The sequence below is a fragment of the Chiloscyllium plagiosum genome, unplaced genomic scaffold, assembly GCF_037043375.1.
Source record: "Chiloscyllium plagiosum isolate Xiang-an unplaced genomic scaffold, Cpla_swu_hap1 HiC_scaffold_6, whole genome shotgun sequence".
In the NCBI taxonomy this organism is placed as follows: domain Eukaryota; kingdom Metazoa; phylum Chordata; class Chondrichthyes; order Orectolobiformes; family Hemiscylliidae; genus Chiloscyllium; species Chiloscyllium plagiosum.
Window position 1 is genome coordinate 109,414,347 of NW_028270144.1, and position 20,949 is coordinate 109,435,295.

The following is a 20,949-nucleotide window of genomic DNA, read 5'->3' on the forward strand; positions in this document are numbered from 1 at the left end:
GAGCTGTCAACAACTGTAGATGGGAAGCTAGGGTTGGAGAAGAAGGAGCACATATTAAGAGCACCACTTTGGAAAGTGGCCTCATCGGAACAAATGCGGTGGAGGCGAAGGAGCTGAGAGAAAGGGATAGAGTCCTTACAGGACGTAGGGTGAGAAGAGCTGTAGTCCAGATAGCTGTGGGAGTCAGTGGGCTTGTAATGGATATTAGTGGATAGACCATTGCTGGAAATGGAGACAGAAAGGTCAAGGAAAGGAAGGCAAGTGTCAGAGATAGACGAGGTGAAGGTGATGGAGGGATGGAAACTGGAAGTAAAGTTTATGAATTTTTCCAGGTCAGGACGAGAGCATGAAGCCACACCGAAATAGTCATCAACGTACCGATAAAGCAGTTGTGGGAGGGGAGCCGGGTAGGCCTGGAACAAGAAATGTTCCACATACCCCATGAAAAGGCAGGCATAGCTAGGACCCATGGGGGTACCCATTGCTACACCTTTGATTTGGAGAAAATGGGATGAGTTGAAGAAGAAGTTGTTAGAGAGAGAACAAGTTCAGCCAGGCGGAGGAGAGTGGTGGTGGATGGAGATTTTTCGGGCCTCTTTTCGAGAAAGAAGTGAAGAACTTTCAAGCCGTCACAGTGACAGTGACAGTGAGGTCAGTCACAGTGTTGGAGGCAATAGCTTGATGCTCAGTGGTGTAGTCATGCTCCAGGGGAAGGTAGGAGGAGGAATCTAAGAATTGGCGCTCAGCCTCTGTGAGGTAGAGGTCAGTACACCAGACGACAATAGCACCCCCTTTGTCAGCAGGTTTGATGACAAGTTTGGGGTTGGACCTGAGGGAACGAAGGGCAGAAAGTTTGGATGGAGAGAGGTTGGAATGGGTAAGGGGGCAGAGAAATTAAGGCGGCCAATGTCCCGTCGACAATTGTCAATTAAAAGATCGAGGGCAGGGAATTGTCCTGTCTGGGGTGTCCCGTTGCTCCCAATGTGGTCTCCTCTATATCAGAGAGACAAAATGCCAACTGGGTGATCGTTTGCTGAGCACCTTCGGTCTGTACACAATCAGGTCCCAGACCTTCCCGTGGCTTGCCACTTCAACACCCAATCCTGCTCCCATGCCCACATGTCTGTCCTTGGCCTGCTGCAATGTTCCAGTGAAGCTCAACGCAAACTGGAGGAACAGCATCTCATCTTCTGACTAGGCACGTTACAGCCTGCCGGTCTCAACATTGAATTCAACAACTTCAGATGATTATCCCATCTCAACCCCTCTGTTTTCATTCTGCTCCGTAATATTATTTCATTTATTTTTAAAATTTTTAAAATTTTTTTTCACTGTTCTGTACCTCTTATTTCTTGATTGTCTCTCTTTCTCTTGCTCCCACTCTCTCATCACCTTTTTCCTTTTCTCTTCCCCCTTTGCTACCCTTCTCCCCTGTTTCCCATTTTGCCTCTGCTTCACCCATCCCTCCCCCATCCCCCACATATTTTGTCACATAGCACTGGCTTCAGCCTTGGTCATTCACAGCTCCTAATCTCCCTATAATCTCTCTATCCACTGTCATTATCATCTCTTTCCCACTATCCCATGCCTCTTATGCGGAAAGTCAGGAGGCATGGGATAGTGGGAAATTTGGCCAGTTGGATAGAAAACTGGCTAACCGGTCGAAGTCAGAGAGTGGTGGTAGATGGTAAATATTCAGCCTGGAGCCCAGTTACAAGTGGAGTTCCGCAGGGATCAGTTCTGGGTCCTCTGCTGTTTGTAATTTTTATTAATGACTTGGAAGAGGGAGTCGAAGGGTGGGTCAGTAAGTTTGCAGATGATACGAAGATTGGTGGAGTTGTGGATAGTGAGGAGGGCTGTTGTTGGCTGCAAAGGGACTTAGATATGATGCAGAGCTGAGCTGAGGAGTGGCAGATGGAGTTCAACCCTGCCAAGTGTGAGGTTGTCCATTTTGGAAGGACAAATAAGAATGCGGAATACAGGGTTAACTGTAGGGTTCTTAGTAAGGTGGAAGAGCAGAGGGATCTTGGGGTCTATGTTCATAGATCTTTGAAAGTTGCCACTCAGGTGGATAGAGCTTGTAAGAAGGCCTATGGTCTATTAGCGTTCATTAGCAGAGGGATTGAATTCAAGAGTCGTGAAGTGATGTTACAGCTGTACAGGACTTTGGTTAGGCCACATTTGGAGGCGACCAGAACTGTGTGCAGTTCTGGTCGCCTAACTTTAGGAAAGATGTGGAAGCTTTGGAGAGGGTGCAGAGAAGGTTTACCAGGATGTTGCCTGGAATGGAGAATAGGTCGTACGAGGATAGGTTGAGCGTGTTAGGCCTTTTCTCATTGGAACAGAGAAGGATGAGGGGTGACTTGATAGAGGTGTATAAGATGATCAGGAGAATAGATAGAGTAGACAATCAGAAACTTTTTCCCCGGGTACAACAGAGTGTTACAAGGGGACATAAATTGAAGGTGAAGGGTGGAAGGCATAGGGGAGATGTCAGGGGTAGGTTCTTTAGCCAGAGAGTGGTGGGGGCATGGAATGCGCTGCCTGTGGGAGTGGCAGAGTCAGAATCTTTGGCGAACTTTAAGTGGCAATTGGATAGGTACATGGATGGGTGCTTAAGCTAGGACAAATGTTCGGCACAACATCGTGGGCCGAAGGGCCTGTTCTGTGCTGTATTGTTCTATGTTCTATGTTCTTTATTGCTACCTTTGCTTCTGGAGCCATGACTCGCCTTCTCTCAGCCTGGTATAAATACCTCCCTATTTCTCCCTTTTTTTTAGCTTTGACAAAGGGCCAGTTAGACTTGAAACGTCAGCTCTTTTCTCTCCTTACAGATGCTACCAGTTGGTGAGATTTTTCAGCATTTTCTCTTGGTTTTAGAAATAACTCGACTGGATAAGACATTACTAGCCATCCTGACTGACCTTGCAGTTGCAGGTGCAAAGGGAGATAAAGAAGCTTGGGTGTGGAAAGTAAAGTTGGTTACCAGGAAATATCAGAGCTGAAAATGTGTTGCTGGAAAAGCGCAGCAGGTCAGGCAGCATCCAAGGAGCAGGAGAATCGACGTTTCTCCTGCTCCTTGGATGCTGTCTGACCTGCTGCACTTTTCCAGCAACACATTTTCAGCTCTGATCTCCAGCATCTGCAGTCCTCACTTTCTCCTCCCAGGAAATATCATTGGCTAAGTTGTTGTCAATAATGTCATTTTATTAAATTTGATTGGTAAATGTCTGAATCGGCTCTATAACCATGGCTGTACTTCTTTTCAGAAAAAGGTATAAAAATGTCTTTGTCTTAAGCCACTTGTGCAGCTTTCTCTTAGGAACACAGAAGTGTTTAACCTCGGTGTTGTTGGACAACCTGTGCCCAGCCATGATAATTAAAGTGTGAAATCTTGCAGAACCAGACGGAATTGCTAGTGTTTCTTTGATCAATCGTGGAACCGAGAGACCCCTCCCATAGGTTGAACTCTTCAATAAGAAGGATATTATTAAGCTGGAGAGGGTTCAGAAGAGATTTACTAGGATGTTGGCAGGTGTAGAAGGTTTAATTTATAAAGAAAGGCTGGAAAGGCTGGGACATTTTGACTGGAGCATAAGAAGTTGAGAGGTGACCTTACAGAAGTTTATAAAATCATGAAAGGTATATAGGTTTAATGGTAGACGTTCTTTTCCTTAGGACTGGGGATTTCAAAATTAGTGGGCACATTTTTAAGGTGAGAGGAGAGAGACTTAAAAAAGACATGGGGACAATTTTTTTGTAAAGAGGGTGGTTTGTGTGTGGAATGAATATCCTGAGAGTGGGTACAGTTACAACATTTAAAAGACATTTGGAAAAGTACATGAATAGAAAGGTTGGAGGGATATTTGATTTGATTTATTTGATTGATTTATTGTCATGTGTACCAAAGTACAGTGAAAAGCTTTGTTTACGAGCAGTACAGACAGATCACAGTAAGCAAGGATGTACAGAGCGGAAAGACTAAGACAGAGGTTTACAGGTTACATTGCACAGGGTGTACACTAGGCAAGATCAACATTAGCAAGGTCAGCATTATTTGAGGCTGGAGAGTCCACTCATCGGTCTAATAACAGCTGGGAACAAACTGTTCCTAAACCTGCTGGTGTGTGTGTTCAAGCTTCAATGTCTTCTGTGCGATAGGTCCCTGATGATGTTGACTACCTCTCCATGGCAGCAAGCCAAGTAAGTGGAGTCCATGGATGGAAGATTTGTTTCTGTGGTGATCTAGGCTGTGAATACGATCTTCTGTAGTTTTTTATGGTCCTGGCTAGAACAGTTACCACACCAGGCCATTATGCACCTGGGCAGTAGGCTTTCAATGGTGCATCTGTAGACGTTGGTGAGGGTCCTTGTGGACATGCCAAATTTCCTGAGCTGCCTGAGGAAGAGGTGTTGTTGTGCCTTCTTGACCATCACATCTACTTGTCCTGGAAGTCCAGGACAGATTGTTGGTTATCGTCACTCCAAGGAACTTGATGCTCTCCACCTTCTCAATCTCATTTCTGTTGATGTAGATGGGGTGGGGGGGAGCGGGGCGTGCTTTCCTCCTTTCTTTCTGAAGACAATGATCAATTCTTTAGTTTTGCTGATGTTGAGAGAGAGAGGTTATTCTCTTCGCATTCCATCACCAAGGCCTCTATCAACATTCTGTACTTTAACTCGTAGTTGTTAGATATCCTTCCAACTCTGGTGGTATTGTCAGAAAACTTGTAGATGGCATTTGTTTGGAATTTGGCAACACAGTCGTGGGTGTACAGGGAGTACAGTAGGGGGCTGAGGACGCATCCCTGGGGGGATCCAATGTTGAGTGTTATTGTGGAGGAGATGCTGTCGTTTATCTTCACTGATTTGGGTCAGAAAGCTGAGGATCCAGTGGCTGAGGAGAGAACTGAGACAAAGATCACAAAGTTTTGAGATTAGTCTGGGGGTGGATATTGGTGTTGAAGGTCAATGACCAAGAGACTAATGTGGGTATCCTTGTTGTCCAGATTTTCCAGAGATGAGTGCAAGCCCAGGGGTATGGCATCCGCTGTGGACCTTTCATGACAGTAGGCAAATTGTAGGGGATCTAGGCAGGTTGGGAGACTGGAGTTGATGGGCCATGACCAGCCTCTCAAAGCACTTCATGATTATTGAGGTCACAGCCACTGGACAGTAGTCATTAAGGCACAATGCAGGTGCTTTCTTAGGTACAAGGATGACAGTAATCTTGAAGCAGGTGGGAACTTTGGCTTGTAGGAGGGAGAGGTTGAAGATGTTGATGAATACCTCCACCAGTTGGTCCGTGCAGGATCTGAGTGATCAGCTGTGGACAGCGTCCGGGCTGTCGTTTTCCTTGGGTTAACTCCCGGAAAGACCAATCTGATGTCTGCAGCAGTGACTGAGAGAACAGGTCTACCTGGGGCTGTCAGGGCAGATGTTACTGTACTGCTGGCACTCTGCTCAAACCGAGCATAGAAAGTATTGAGCGCATCAGGGAGGGATGTGTCTTTGTCTGTTAAGTTGCTCTGCTTCATTTTGTATCCCATAATGTTGTTTAGGCCTTGCCATCGGCGAGAGTCTATTTCGTAGGTTTGGGCCTCTAACCTGCTCCAGTACTGCCTCTAAGCAGTACTGGAGCAGGAGGTCATGTCTAGATTTCCTGTACTGGTCTGGGTCATCTGACTTGAATGCTGCCCTTGTAGTCTTAAGTAGCGAGTGGATTTCCTGATTTAACCAATGTTTACAGTTGGGAAACACTTGGATTGACTTCTTTGGTACACAGTCATCCACACATTTGCTATTGAAGTTTGTGTCAATGGTGGCATACTCATCTCAGTTTTCTGCTGATTACTTGAACATGGTCCAGTCCACTGATTCCAAGCAGTTCCGGAGACTGTCTTCCACAGCCTCCACCAGCATTGTACTTCCTTTTATGAAGGGTCCTCCTATTTCGATTTCTGCTTGTAAGCTGGGAGGAGATACACAGTGCTGTGATCTGATTTTCCAAAGTGTGGGTGAGGGATGGAACAGTAGGCTTCTTTTATTGTGTAGCAATGGTCCAGGATGTTTGGTCCTCTGGTGGGGCAAGAGATGTGTTGGTGGTACTTTGGCAGCATGCTCTTTAGGTTGGCCTGGCTGAAGTTGCCAGCCACAATGAATAGGGCCTAGGGGAATTTTGTCTCAAGAGTATTTATGGCGATGTAAGACATGTCTAAGGCATTCTTCACATCCGCATGGGGTGGTATATAAACTGCCGTCAGGATGGCGGAGGTGAACTTGCATGGTGGGTAATCGGGACGGCATTTTACTGAAAGGCATTCTAGGTCTGAGAGCAATCGCTTGCCAGGGTCACTGTGTTCAAGCACCAGCAGGTGTTGATCAGGAAGCATACCCCAACGCCCTTTGCCTTGCCTGAGGAACCAGTGGGGCATCTGACAGCTTGTAGGACACTATCAGGAATGACTGGGGTGAGCCAAGTCTCTGTGAAGCATAGCACTCATCAATCTCTCAGTTCTCTCTGGAAGGTATGTCTGGATCTGAGTTCTTCCATTTTGTTTCCTATAGCCTGGATATTTACTTGGACTATGCTGGGGAAGGGGGTCTTAAATCACATTGTTTCAACCTCACCTTCAACATTTTCCCTGCTTCTTTGTCAGTTTCCTTAATCTGGACGGTCCCGGGAGTTGGTGGTGCCGGCCTGCCGCTTCAGAAGGTGAGTGAGTCAGGCCTGGTCGGGCTGATTTCCAGCATCTACAATTCTTTCAGATTTTGATAAGTATCAGTGGAGTTTGCTTCAGGAGAGTGTGTTCTCAGAGTTGCTCTCAGTGTGAGTATTGCTGGAGTATGCTCTTACTGTGAGAATTAATAGAGTGCTCTTTCTGTCTAATAATCAATGGGTGTTTCTATCAGGGTGAAGAGTGTGCTCTTACTAGGGTTAAGTGGAAATGTTTGCAGATTGTGTGTAATGTGGTAAGTTGTTTTGCTCTTTAATATTTTCAGAATTGGTAGACACTCAATTCGGTCAATGTTCTTGGTTGTTGCAGAATCAAATTCTTACAACTATTTCCCACCAGGATAGATTGCACCAAGTTCTGGGTTACAAGCTGCATTTGAACAAGATTATCCATCTGAACAACTTGTGTGGTAGTTTGTGGTTGAGAACAGCTAGCAAGTCAAATGACTCAAAGTTTGGGGAGTTGTCAACTAATCTGAGAAAAATCTTTGTTAAAAAATCTTTCTGCTGCAAGTTGACGGGACATAGCAAGTTCAAGGTAAGTTTTACTGCCAGTGTTTTAAAGGTAACCTACAACAGACTCGTTTTTAACCCAGCTCCTGTTTAATACAGGGTAAATCACCAGACAGTTCAATGCCACAACCACACATTTTGAAAAGAACTTACAGCAGGTAAACTGGTCTCAACTGAAGCTAGACAATGCAAGAAATACACAATAAACTGGCACCTCCAGAGGCCAAATTAATGTTTCAGGTCTACACATGATATTTTTCATGAGAACTTTAGACTGTGGCAATCAGCCTAATTTATTTTTAATCAACCTGTTTCGACATTTTACACTGTGGAACTTGAACTTTCTGGTCCAAAGGTCAGGATCACGAGAGGTCCCTGGCTGCAGCTGTACAATGCGTTTATATTTGCAATCTTCTCACATGCCACTGGTTCGTTGATTTAACTTCGAACACTGGGGTAAGTTTAAGAAACCATGATATAAGTTTAATTGAGTTTTGTTGAGTTTCTCATAAGAGCATTGTGGTTGATGATGGTGTAAATGAACTTCCAAAAAGCATTTGATCAAGTATCACAGAATAGAATTATCTGCAATGTGTTAAAGCCAGTGGAAGAGAAAGAGTAGTAAGGGAAATAAAGCTGTCATAGTCCCCTAGAGAGAGGACTGGTGGTTTAACCTGACGATCACCAGGTGTCAGGCAAAGGAAGAGGTTGAGAAGGAAGGACCTGATAAATAAAGCCGCTATAGTCCCCTAGAGAGACAAATGCCGGGTAGCCTGAAGGTAACCACGCAAAGGTTGAGGTTGAGAAGGAAGGACGTTCACGGTAACCTCAGTTGATGAGGGAATGGAACTCGCACAGTAGCTGCATATGAATTTGGTTGAGTGACAGGAGCAACCTAGTAATCAATGGTGGCTTTTCAGACTGGTAAAAGGTCATCTAATGAGGTGATGCACTTGGAAAAATTAACGAGGCAAGAGAATGCACAAAAATGGTAGAACCCTAGGAAGTACAGAGGATCAGAGGAAACCCTGTCTGCACGTTCCTGAAGGCAAGAGAGCAGGTGGGTGAGCTAGTTAAGGAGGCATATAGGAAATTTGCCTATATTAGTTGAGGCATAGAATACACTGGAGTATATGTTGGAGCTGTATAAGGCTCTAGTTAGGCCATTGTTGGAGTACCTTTGCAATTCCAGTCACAATGCCATAGGAAGCATGTGCTTGTACTTGAGAGGAGGTAGAGGGGATTCACCAGGGTGTTGCCAGGGCTGGAATGTTTCAGTTGTGAACTGAGATTAGATAGGCTGCAGTTGTTTTCCTGAGAGCAGAGAAGGTTGAAGGGGACCTTGATTGAGAACTACGACATTTTGAGGTATATTGATGAGTAGATAAAAAAATATACCATTGAATTTCATCTTGCTAATTTTTAGATTAGATTACTTACTTAGTGTGGAAACAGGCCCTTCGGCCCAACAAGTCCACACCAACCCGCCGAAGCGCAACCCACCCATACCCCTACATTTACCCCTTTAACCTAACACTACGGGCAATTTAGCATGGCCAATTCACCTGACCCACACATCTTTGGACTGTGGGAGGAAACCGGAGCACCCGGAGGAAACCCTCGCAGACACGGGGAGAATGTGCAAACTCCACACAGTCAGTCGCCTGAGTCGGGAACTGAACCCAGGTCTCTGGCGCTGTGAGGCAGCAGTGCTAACCACTGAGCCACCGTGCCGCTCACAGATTCTAAAATGACATTGAAGAAGCTGTTGCTTTTAGATGTTGATTGTGGGTTGGATGATGCCCCAAGCAATACTGATGGCTCTTGCAGCTCCTAATGTGCACATCCTGGAATTTACATGTACTCATGGAAATACAACCCTTGACAATGTATGCAGAAATGTGCTTCAAGTGCTCAGTGTGTGCCAGAGGCCTGAGGTGGGTGATGAAAGTTTATGAATAAAAGAGCAGCATTCCTAAAAAAAAATCCCTTTTAGTTAAATTGATCTTCTTCTTCAGATGGTAAACTTTGTTAAATAAATTTAGCAATTGTTGACAAGACCACATTTATTGCCCATCTCTAAATGCGATTAAAAGATAATTGTGAGCTTTATATCTCTCCCTACGCCTTTCCAACAACTTGGACTCTGCCAATTAATCAGAGACCACTTCTCTCTCCACTTCTATCCTCCCAAATTGTCTGGTCACGCAGAGACCTAGCCATCCTTAGTGATTGAACTGACAACTTGGCTTTGATTAAAAACTGGCACTTCGGTGGTTTCATGTTTCCTCCAAGTGAAGCTTTACCTCTGATTTCCCCGATCAAGCCACTGATTTGACAATCCACTCTTTATAAAAAAAAGCCATGCCATGAACTCTTCTGAAACATTATACTCCTTAGCTCACTAACCTTCATTACATTCCTGTCACATTTCCTTTAGAATTCCTATTGTGTGTCATTCCAGAAACCCTGCACAAAGCTCACCAAGATATCCTACATCTTCTTCCCATGCACTTCCCTTTTAACTCTGAATTCACCTGACTTCCTGTCTTCCTCAAGTCTCTCCCTTCATATTATCTCATGTCTGTTTGTGTGGCCATCCTTTTGCTATTTCCCAGACCGTCTGCTCTCAATCATTGACTTTTAATTTTATTCCTTTATTTCGCAAGTTAATATCAAGAAGGATTTTACTGTTAACCAGTACCTTATTTTACTTTTCTATTTATTCTAAGAAGATCTGCAATGCTTAATTTTTTAGCTTAATTTTTTAACTTAGTTTCTCTTACTCTGTTGTATCGGAGTCTTTTGTACCTAGGTACCTTTGTACCTAAAATGGCATTGAGTGTGGCGACATTTGACACTTTTTCATTTTTCCTGCATTTCTGCACTTGTCACATGGTAATAACATCTCAATCTAAATCTGGCAAGGCCATGCTAACCATTTCCTGGTAAGCAATATTATACAGATGCCCACCCCAACCACTCATGAGACTTTGATTTGGAGCTTTTCACTGCTGGTTAGCGGGGGTGAAGTCTGAGAGAAAAACTGTAACACAGAGTTTTGGTAAATAGTTGGGACAGATTTGGGAGGCAACAAATATGTTAATAAACTTCAATGATAAAGGAGGTTTGCATGGACTGAGAACCCTTTGAGAAGGGAGCGATGATGACCGACTTGAAATGAGAGGTGGCTGATGGTTAGGAGCTTACAAAGCTATATCCCAAGACTGAACTAAACTTCAATTGCTGTTCAAATTGTTTTATTTTAATTAACTTTTTCTGTTGAAAATACTACTAGAATCAAAACATTTCAAGCTTAATTGGGGCTTTAATTCTCAAATTCATAAGTATTTCAGAAAATGAAATGCTTTAGGGAATGCCAGGACATTGTATTGTCAGCAATTGCAGCCACCATTTGCACACAGAAATATCCCACCTTGAACAATAATCAGTTCTTGTATTTTTCGATTATGTTAGTTAAAAGAAGGTTGATAAGCAGAGTGCTTTCTCAACTCACTACTCTTCTATGGTATCCTTGAGGGTCACCTGAAAAAAATAGTTCAAACCTTTAATGCACAGTCAGATCAAAATGGAATTATTTACTGATGTGCCCCGTGTCACAGATCCCTGTATTCCGGGGAGCCTGCTGTTCCCTCCTTGGGGAGAGGTTAAATGCTTCAACGTACCATGGAAAGGATGGCCTGGGGGATGTTCCAGACTCAAACACTCCAGGTTTGGATCAGCTGCAAACAGAACATGCGGTGAATGCCATGATATGGATAGTCACTGAACATACCAGTCAGATGAGGAATTCAGGCTTTTGGGAAACATGATCCTAGTGCCGTGGACGGAAACTTCAGATGAAATCTGATCTCCAAACAAATTCAATCGAAACAAGGTTAGGGTGAACTCTTCGAGGAGAAAGTGAGGGCTGCAGATGCTGGAGATCAGAGCTGAAAATGTGTTGCTGGAAAAGCGCAGCAGGTCAGGCAGCATCCAAGGAACAGGAGAATCGATGTTTCGGGCGTAAGCCCTTCTTCAGGCTTATGCCCGAAACGTCGATTCTCCTGTTCCTTGGATGCTGCCTGACCTGCTGTGCTTTTCCAGCAACACATTTTCAGCTAGGGTGAACTCTTGCCATTATTTTGAAATGCTGGCCATTTAGCTGTAGACGATTAGGATGACTACTGCTTCCTTGGGAAGTTTGCTGAATAAAGGACACTTTGCATTCTATATTTTAGTTAGTTTTATTTTAGTTGTCAACCAAATGCAAGCCTTTGAATGCTGTTAGTTTTTAATCAGACTGTGATATTAGGCTAGTAACCAGCAGTATTGAGGGCCAGTTTGTGTAGGTTGGAGAAAGTGAGGACTGCAGATGCTGGAGGTCAGAGACGAGAGTGTGGTGCTGGAAAAGCACAGCTGGTCAGGCAGCATTCAAGGAGCAAGAGAATCGACGTTTCAGCGTAAGTCCTTCATCGGGAATCTCCTGCTCCTCAAATGCTGCCTGACCTGCTGTGCTTGGGCAACATACTCTCGAGTTTGTGTAGGTTCTAAATCTAAAGACACTTCTATCAATTATGTATTTTGCATGCCTACTTTAACATTTCATTCCTCACTTACAGAGGATGTGTGTATGGATAACAATGTGTGCTCACACAACAGGAAAACTTTGACATTTATCCAATTTACATTTCATTGCATGTTTCAGTGTTACAGTTTGAAACATTAATCTGAACAGAACATGAAACAAAATCTTAGTCCCTCTGTTGATATCAAATTTATATTTATATGACACCCTTTTAAAGTTGTACTAGCATCCCAAAGTGCTTCACATGGGTATTATATGACGTAGGTGGTAGGCAGGTTGTTGGAGGGAATCCTGAGTGACAGGATGTATATGTATTTGGAAAGGCAAGAACTGATTAGGGATAGTCAACATGGCTTTGTGCATGGGAAATGATGTCTCACAAACTTGATTGAGTTTTTTGAAGAAGTAACAAAGAGGATTGATGAGGGCAGAGTGGTAGACGTGATCTACATAGACTTTAGTAAGATGTTCGACAAGTTTCTCCACAGGAGACTGATTACCAAGGTTAGATCTCATGGAATACAGGGAGAACTAGCCATTTGGATACAGAACTGGCTTGAAGATACAAGACAGAGGGAGGTGGTGGAGGGTTATTTTTCAGACTGGAGGCCTGTGACCAGTGGAGTGCCACAAGGATCAGTGCTGGGTCTACTACTTTTCGTCATTTATATAATTGGTTTGAATGTGAGCATAAGAGATATAATTAGTAAGTTTGCAGATGACACCAAAATTGGAGGTGTAGTGGACAGCAAAGAAGGTTACCTCAGATTACAATGGGACCTTGATCAGATGGGCCAATGGACTGAGGAGTGGCAGGTGGAGTTTAATATTGATAAATGCGAGGTGCTGCATTTTGGGAAAGCAAATCTTAGCAGGACTTATACACTTAATGGTAAGGTCCTAGGGAGTGTTACTGAATAAAGAGACTTTGGAGTGCGGGTTCATAGCTCCTTGAAAGTAAAGTTGCAGTAGATAGGATAATGAAGAAGGCATTATTGGCCAGAGTGATAAGTACAGGAGTTGGGAGGCCATGTTGCGGCTGTACAGGACATTGGTTAGGCCACTTTCAGATAAATGCGTGCAATTCTGATCTTCCTATCGGAAGGACATTGTGAAACTTGAAAGGGTTCAGAAAAGATTTACAAGAATGTTGCCAGGGTTGGAGGATTTGATCTATAGGGAGAGTCTGAACAGGCTGGGGCTGTTTTCCCTGGAGTGTCGGAGGCTGAGGGGTAACCTTATTGAAGTTTATAAAATCATGAGGGACATGGATAGCATAAATAGACAAAGTTTTTTCCCTCGGGTGGGAGAGTTCAGAACTAGAGGGCGTAGGTTTAGGGTGAGAGGAGAAAGATATAAAAGAGACCTTAGGGGCAACCATTTCACGAAGAGGGTGGTATGTGTATGGAATGAGCTGGATGGCATCTGGATGGGTGTATGAATCAGAAGGGTATAGACGGATATGGGCCAGGTGCTGGCAAGTGGGACTAGATTAGATTGGGATATCTGGCCAGCACAGATGAGTTGGACTGAAGGGTCTGTTTCCGTGTTGTACATCTCTATTTCTCTGTAATCTATATAGACCCATTTTAACCAGGCCCCACAGCCATACGTCTCCCTGTTTGGATGTACAAGTTGGTCCAAGCCGTGGTTTTCACATTTAATAGAAGTATCGTTGGCAGCAAATTTTATGTGGGTCATATGATATCAGGTTCCATCTAGGAAAGTTAAGTTTCCTGGATAGTTGAGGAAGAATGACCTCTGCATTATCTCGGAAGTTAATGGAGAAGAGCTGGTTGAGCTCTTTCAATGAAAGTGAACAATTTAGATTTCAGGACCAATTCTAAGCTTGTGACAATATTGTGATTGAAAACAAAATTGAATATTTGCAAATTGACTGCATGATTATAAACTGCATATTTACTTTTCGCATGAATACATATCATTATTACTACATAAAATGATTTTGCTGTTTTGCAGGTTTCTCTTATCGCAGTTGGTCCCCTAACTAATGTAGCCTTAGCAATTAAAATGGATCCTACATTCTCTACAAAGCAGAAGCATTTGTATATCCTGGGAGGAAACATGGAAGGTACAAGAGAAAGTCTAGTTCTTTATTCAGCATGCCATTTAATTCAGCAATACATATTACAAAGGCTTGTTATTATATTGAATACATTATCATGAATCTTAATATGATTTAGTAGATCAGAAATGCTGCTATGCATTAACAAGTTGCAGTTTTGGAAGATTTACTGTAAAACTGATCTTTTAATTGTGGCCTGCACATATGAAAGAAATATAAATATTTTCCCTGATATGACATTTATTGCTCATCACTGTTTTGATTCAACATCTTTCTAAAAGTTTTTTATAATATATATATTATAACCATAATCCAATGTCAAGTGGGGGGTGGGGCCAGTGTAGTTGCGGAAGATGGACTGTTCCACATATCCTACGAAGAGGCAGGCATAGCTGGGGCCCATGCGGGTGCCCATGGCTACTCCTTTGGACTGCAATTTCCCCCCCAACGTGGTCGACGATGCCCTCCACCGTATCTCTTCCACTTCCCGCTCCTCCACCCTTGAGCCCCGCCCCCCACCAGGACAGAACCCCACTGGTCCTCACCTACCACCCCACCAATCTCCATGTACAGCGTATCATCCGCCGTCATTTCCGCCACCTCCAAACGGACCCCACCACCAAGGATATATTTCCCTCCCCTCCCCTATCAGCATTCCGTAAAGACCACTCCCTCCGTGACTCTCTCGTCAGATCCACACCCCCCACCAACCCAACCTCCACTCCCGGCACCTTCCCCTGCAACCGCAGGAGGTGCAAGACTTGCGCCCACACCTCCCCCCTCACCTCCCTTCAAGGCCCCAAAGGAAACTTCCATATCCGCCACAAATTCATCTGCACCTCCACACACATCATCTATTGCATCCTCTGCACCCGATGTGGCCTCCTCTATATTGGGGAGACAGGCCGCCTACTTGCGGAGCTTTTCAGAGAACACCTCTGGGACACCCGGACCAACCAACCCAACCACCCTGTGGCTCAACACTTCAACTCCCCCTCCCACTCCACCAAGGATATGCAGGTCTTTGGACTCCTCCATCGCCAGACCACAACACGACTGTTGGAGGAAGAGCGCCTCATCTTCAGCCTGGGAACCCTCCAACCACAAGGGATGAACTCGGATTTTACCAGTTTCCTCATTTACCCTCGCCCCACCTTGTCTCAGTCAAATCCATCGAACTCAGCACCGCCTTCCTAACCTGCAATCTTCTTCCTGACCTCTCCGCCCCCACCCCAGTCTGACCTATCACCCTCACCTTGACCTCTTTCCACCTATCGCATTTCCAACGCCCCTCCCCCAAGTCCCTCCTCCCTACCTTTTATCTTAGCCTGCTGGACACACTTTCCTCATTCCTGAAGAAGGGCTTATGCCCGAAACGTCGATTTTCCTGTTCCCTGGATGCTGCCTGACCTGCTACGCTGTTCCAGCAACACATTTTCAGGTTGGACTGAAGGGTCTGTTTCCATGCTGTACACCTCTATGACTATGACTCTTTGACTATAACCCCCACTAGCTTCTAGGTGCTAAAGATTTTCCTCATGTCCTCTCTAATCCTTCTACTAATCATCTTAATTCTCTGCTCCCTCATAATTGACCACGCTATTAGGGGAAACACCACTGGAAATCATTCTCAAAAACATCTATTCACCATTAGGTTTTGTTTCCTGCCACCAAATCAGCTTTGGATCCAATTTGCCACATTCCACTGTATCCCTTGGGTTTAATTTGTTTTTGACCAGTCTGCCTGTGTGACCTTGTCAAATGTCTTCCTAAAATCCATATAGAAATCATGCACTACACTACCCTCATCAATTCACCTTGTTGCTTTCTTTAAAAAATCAATTAAGTCAGGAAAACATGACCTTTCCTTGACAAAGCCATGTTGACTATCCCTGATTAATCCATGCCTTTTCAATGTTGATTCTAGTGATTTTCCTCCAACTGTGGTCAGGCTGATTGATTTATCTTTGTTTGGTCTATATATTATAATTATTTATGCTAAATCCTATCCTTTATGCTGCTGGATAACCAGGGGACCATAGATTTGATTTATCAATGATTTCCTTTGTGAGGACATGTCTATACTGTGCTCATAGAATTTTGCTTTTAAATGCTTCCCATTGTTTTACCATTAACTTTCCTTCAATTAATTGTAACCAGTCCACTTTTGCCAGATTATCTCGCAGTCTTGTAAAATTTAACTTCTCCCAATTTAGAACTTTTATTCCTATTGTATCTTTGACCCCTAATATAATTCTGTGACATCCAACTGTATTAGGTTTAGGTTTTATTGTCACATATTATGATCACTATCTATAAAATGATCACTGACCACCACTTCATCCACCTGTCCAGTTTACTTTCCTAAGACTACATCTGGAATTGTACCCTCCCTCACTGGGCTTCATGTGTGCTGGCTACAATTGTCTCTTGAATGCAGTTCAAATAATTTTATGCCCTCTAAACCTGTCACACATTATATCCCAACTATTATCGTGTCGCTTGAATCCCCATATATTATTGTTTTTGCACTCTCCATTTCAAGAGATGACCACTGTACACTAAAAAAATGTGGGGGCAATGGGAACTAAATAAAAGATTTATTTTTAAAACAACATTTGCTGAATAACTGTATTTCTGTTTAGACTGTATTTTTTATATACTGCTTGGAATTCAGAAAGGTACACTGAACTAAGTTCATGAAAATGTTGCTTTCATTTCAGGGAGAGGGAACACAGTTTATAGAGAGTTTATATCAGACTTTATATCAGACCCAGAAGCAGCTTCCAATGTTCTGAATCAGTTTGTACGTTCAATTTATATAGTCACGTGGGAATATTGTTTACATCACTCTCTGCCTTGGGTAAGATATTCAAGGTGTATAATAATTACAAAATCAAGAATCCACCATTTTATGCTTTCAATTCTAACATTTCAAATCATTAAATATTCTTTCATGAAGTGTGCTTCAGTGGCAATGTTAATTTATTATGCATTCCTGGCTGGCTTGTGGGAATTCTTGTGGGTGGATTTTCTTGAACTTATCTTGAAGGATCCCCCCCATTCTCCGCTTCCCCCCCCCCCCCCCCCACGCTTAATGTTCACCAACTTTCAACAATATGGGAATAATGGTTTATGTTCAACTCAGGATGCTGTAACTTTTGTAAACTCTGCATATTTATATCTTTCTAAATGTTTGAAATGATCTGTTTTTAAAACTAAGAATTGTGGAAAGATTATTGCACTTCTTAAAAGCAGGTTACTAATACTCAGTGTAAGTAATGTTTACACTGCTGCTTGTTTAAACAGTCAGGGAGGGACTACAGAAAGGATAGAGTCAGTGTGATGTGTTCAAAATTAGATGCAGCTGGCAACAAGCAGTTGGTCTGTCTTCAATGATAAAGGACTTCTGCCTGCCAGAAACTGAGTTGTTGGCCCTGAAGGTACTGAACAGCTTGTGGGTGTGAATATTTGACCTGAATCAGGGTTGGTAACCTGGATCTTCTTTAGTGTTATATATATATATATATATATATTACCAGTTGGTAATGGTGAGGTAAAATCCAGTGATCCATTTTTCAGTTTCTATAGGGTCATTTCATAACTGTGTTTTAAAGCTGAAAAATAAGCTGTATTTTTGAGGACCAATTCTCTATTACCCACAATGCATTTCAATTCACTCCACTAGCAAAAGGAAGGCTTTCTTCTTCCAGTTCATGTCAATGTTGTGTTGAGTAATTTACCATTATTATCTTAATTAATTATTTCTTATTGTCAAAATGTGAGGAAATCTAGTTGAAAGTTATTGAAATGATATGAGTTGTTTGAGGTTGTGCCTTATATCATCAGTGACAACGTCCACCATGAGAAGTCTCTGTGTTCTGTTTGGTGGTGCTTTTGCTCTTTACAATGTCTACAACTCAGTAGTAACGACGATAATTGATTCTTTTGAAGTGTGGAGCTGGTGATTCTGTTGTGTCCATCGCATCAGGAGTGTTTTCATGAATGGATAAATCAAGGCACGGAGAAGGCCAGTTTCATGAAGAAGATAACAGAACATGTTGGAAAATACTCTAAAGTCAAGCAGGGTGATAAAGAAGTGCATACTCAAACAGCGTTTGTGTCCTGCGATTCTTTTGCAGTGGCTGTGGCTATTGATGAGAGTGTTGTTACTGAATACATGCAGTGCAATGTAAATGTGGAGTTACAGGGAGCACTGACCAGAGGAACATGGTCCTGGATACACTCGGCCTTCAGAAAAAAACAAAATCGAGCCTTTGTTATGATGAAACGTGATATTGACAAATTCAAACAATATTTAATGTCTATTCTGAAATAGATAGCAGGAAGCTTTCATCGTGGTCTCAGGGAATTAAGGACCAGCATGTAGATTTTATAGATTGTGAATGTAATCATTAAGGTTTAGCAGGAATAACTTGTTAAAAAGTTTAAAACAAAGATAATTTAAATTTGTCCTGACAGTGTAAATATTGACTTCAGTCAGCCATGGTCAAAGAGTTCTAACAGCTTTACAGCTATTGATCCATTGGCGACATCTCTTAGTAGAACATATAGATGTACAGTAGGATTAGCCATTCACCCCTTCCAGAACCTTCCTCTGGGTCTTCCTCAGACCTTTCATTTTGTTTTCTCCGATCACATCTCTCTGATCAATTTCAGTTTTTAAAGAATTGTCTCTGATCTTCCAGTCTCCAATCCGATCCCCTTATGATGATTCTGTTATCTAATTAGGGCTCCTGTTCACCCTTTAAACATTTTGTTATTTCTACCTTCTACTCTGTAGTTGCTTAAAACCCATTAAAGCTGGAGCATTTCCCAGTTGTGTTGAAAGGATATCAAACTGAAACCTTAACTCTCTTTTTCTCTCTGCAAATGCTGACCACTTCTAGCATTCTTTGTTTCAGTTACTTATCTGAGTTGGGTGAGGAGAAAGGAAAAAAGATTGAGGAATAATCTGCATTATTTTTAAAAAAAACCCATATCAAATTACCTCAAACTAGTTTTGGAGGTTTGAAGATGATGTTTGAAAGAGGAATAATGATCAGAAAGCAGGGGGATTTCCATGTTGTTCATATCATGACAGGAAATCTTCACAACCGGTTCCAAAACCAGACAAAACCACAACTTAATCACTTGTGCAAAAAGATGGAATCTCATATGATAGAGTAAATCTCTCATTTTGAGGCGCAAGGGCTGTCTTGTTGGACAAAAGCAGTCCATATTACATGGAACACAATGAACTGAGTCTATTTTTAAGAACCTAAGAAAGATAAGGGAAGTGAAATAGGAATAAAGCTTTTCAAATTTTACAGCATTTAAACAGTGAGTTTGATAGGGCAACGGCCTTTTTGTTGTTCCATCATTTTACAGTGGAATGTGGACCCAGGAATTGTGCTCCATCGATCAAGTTCAAATTTAAGGGAACATTTGTCTTTTAAATTTTTATTTGTGAAGACTTCCACCATTCAATGAGATGGTTGATAATGTTACATATTAACACTTTCAATGCCCTGCATTTATTAAGTAAAATCAATAAATAGCATAATGAGCACAAAAGCAATACCGTTGCCAACTATAATAGCAACTTGTTTTGGCCATTCGTATGTATGTTTATACCAGAATAAACTGATTAGTTTGATGTTCAGTCTTTAGGTGCTGCCTGGGGATTTAAGTCTATCCAGGAATGATATTACACCTTCTACATCTCAGCTTTAGTATTCTGTATCAGTATCATTAAAAAACCCCTTGGTTATACATTCATGTCCTGACATCATAATAAATGGGACAGTATTCAGTTCTTCTCAGAAACTGTATAACTCGATATTTAGCAGATCTCTTTAGAAAGAAACTTTTGGTAAATTCCTAAGAACATTCTATCCATCAGTCACTGAGGCAAATTTGTCTTTCCCTTTCTTATTCAACTTTGTGTAATATATTAATATTAACATTTGAAAAGAGAAAAGTACAGTACAAAACAGGCCCTTCAGTCCATGAGTTTGTGCTGAGAATTAATCCTAATCTAAAATAAAATAATCTCATCTACGCACCCCTCAATTCACTACTGTCCATGTGCATGTCCAGCAGTTGCTTAAATATCCCTAATGACTCTGCTTCCACCACCACTGCAGGCAACGCATTCCACGCGTTCACAACTCTCTGTGTAAAGAACCTATCTCTGACATCTCTCTAGACCTTTCTCCTAATATCTTAAAATTATGACCCCTCATGGCAGTCAATCCCACTCTGGGGAAAAGTGTCTGGCTATTGACTCTATCCATGCCTCTCATTACCTTGTACACCTCGATCAGGTCACCTCTCTTCCTCCTCCTCTCCAGAGAGAAAAGTTGGAGCTTAGTCAACCTCTCTTCATAAGGTAAGTCCTCCTATCAAGGCAGCATCCTGGTAAACCTTCTTTGCACCCTCTCCAAAGCCTCTGCATCTTTCCTTTAAGAGGGCGACCAGAGCTGGACACAATATTCCACGTGTGGTCTCACCATGGTTTTTTAGAGCTGCAGCAAAATCTTATGGCTCTTAAACTCAATTCCCCTGTTAATAAAAGCCAAAACACCATATGCTTTCTTAACAACCCTATCCACTTGGGTGGCAAATTTGAGGGGTCTATGCACTTGAATAGCAAGATCCCGCTGTTCCTCCACACTGCCAAGAATCCTGCTGTTAATTCTATATTCAGCATTCAAGTTTGACCTTCCAAAATGCATCAGTTTGCATTTATCCAGGTTGAACTCCATCTGCCTAGCTCTACATCCTGTCTATGTTGCGCAACATCCCTGCAATAGCCCTCGATACTATCAACAGCACCTCCAACCTCTGTGTCATTGCCAAATTTACTAATCCACCCATCAACCTCCTCATCCAAGTCATTTATAAAAACTACAAAGAGCAGAGGCCCAAGAAGAGGACTGCCGGACACCACTCACCTCCAGGCAGAATATTTTCCATCTACAACCACTTTCTGCCTTCTGTCAGCCAACTAATTCTGAATCC

General features: G+C 42.6%; 1 pseudogene; it reads left to right on the top strand.

Moving 5' to 3' along the window:
- The first annotated feature begins 8,984 nt into the window (after positions 1-8,984).
- LOC122551077 (nucleoside hydrolase-like) lies at positions 8,985-19,071 on the top strand (annotated as a pseudogene).
- The last annotated feature ends 1,878 nt before the right edge of the window (positions 19,072-20,949 follow it).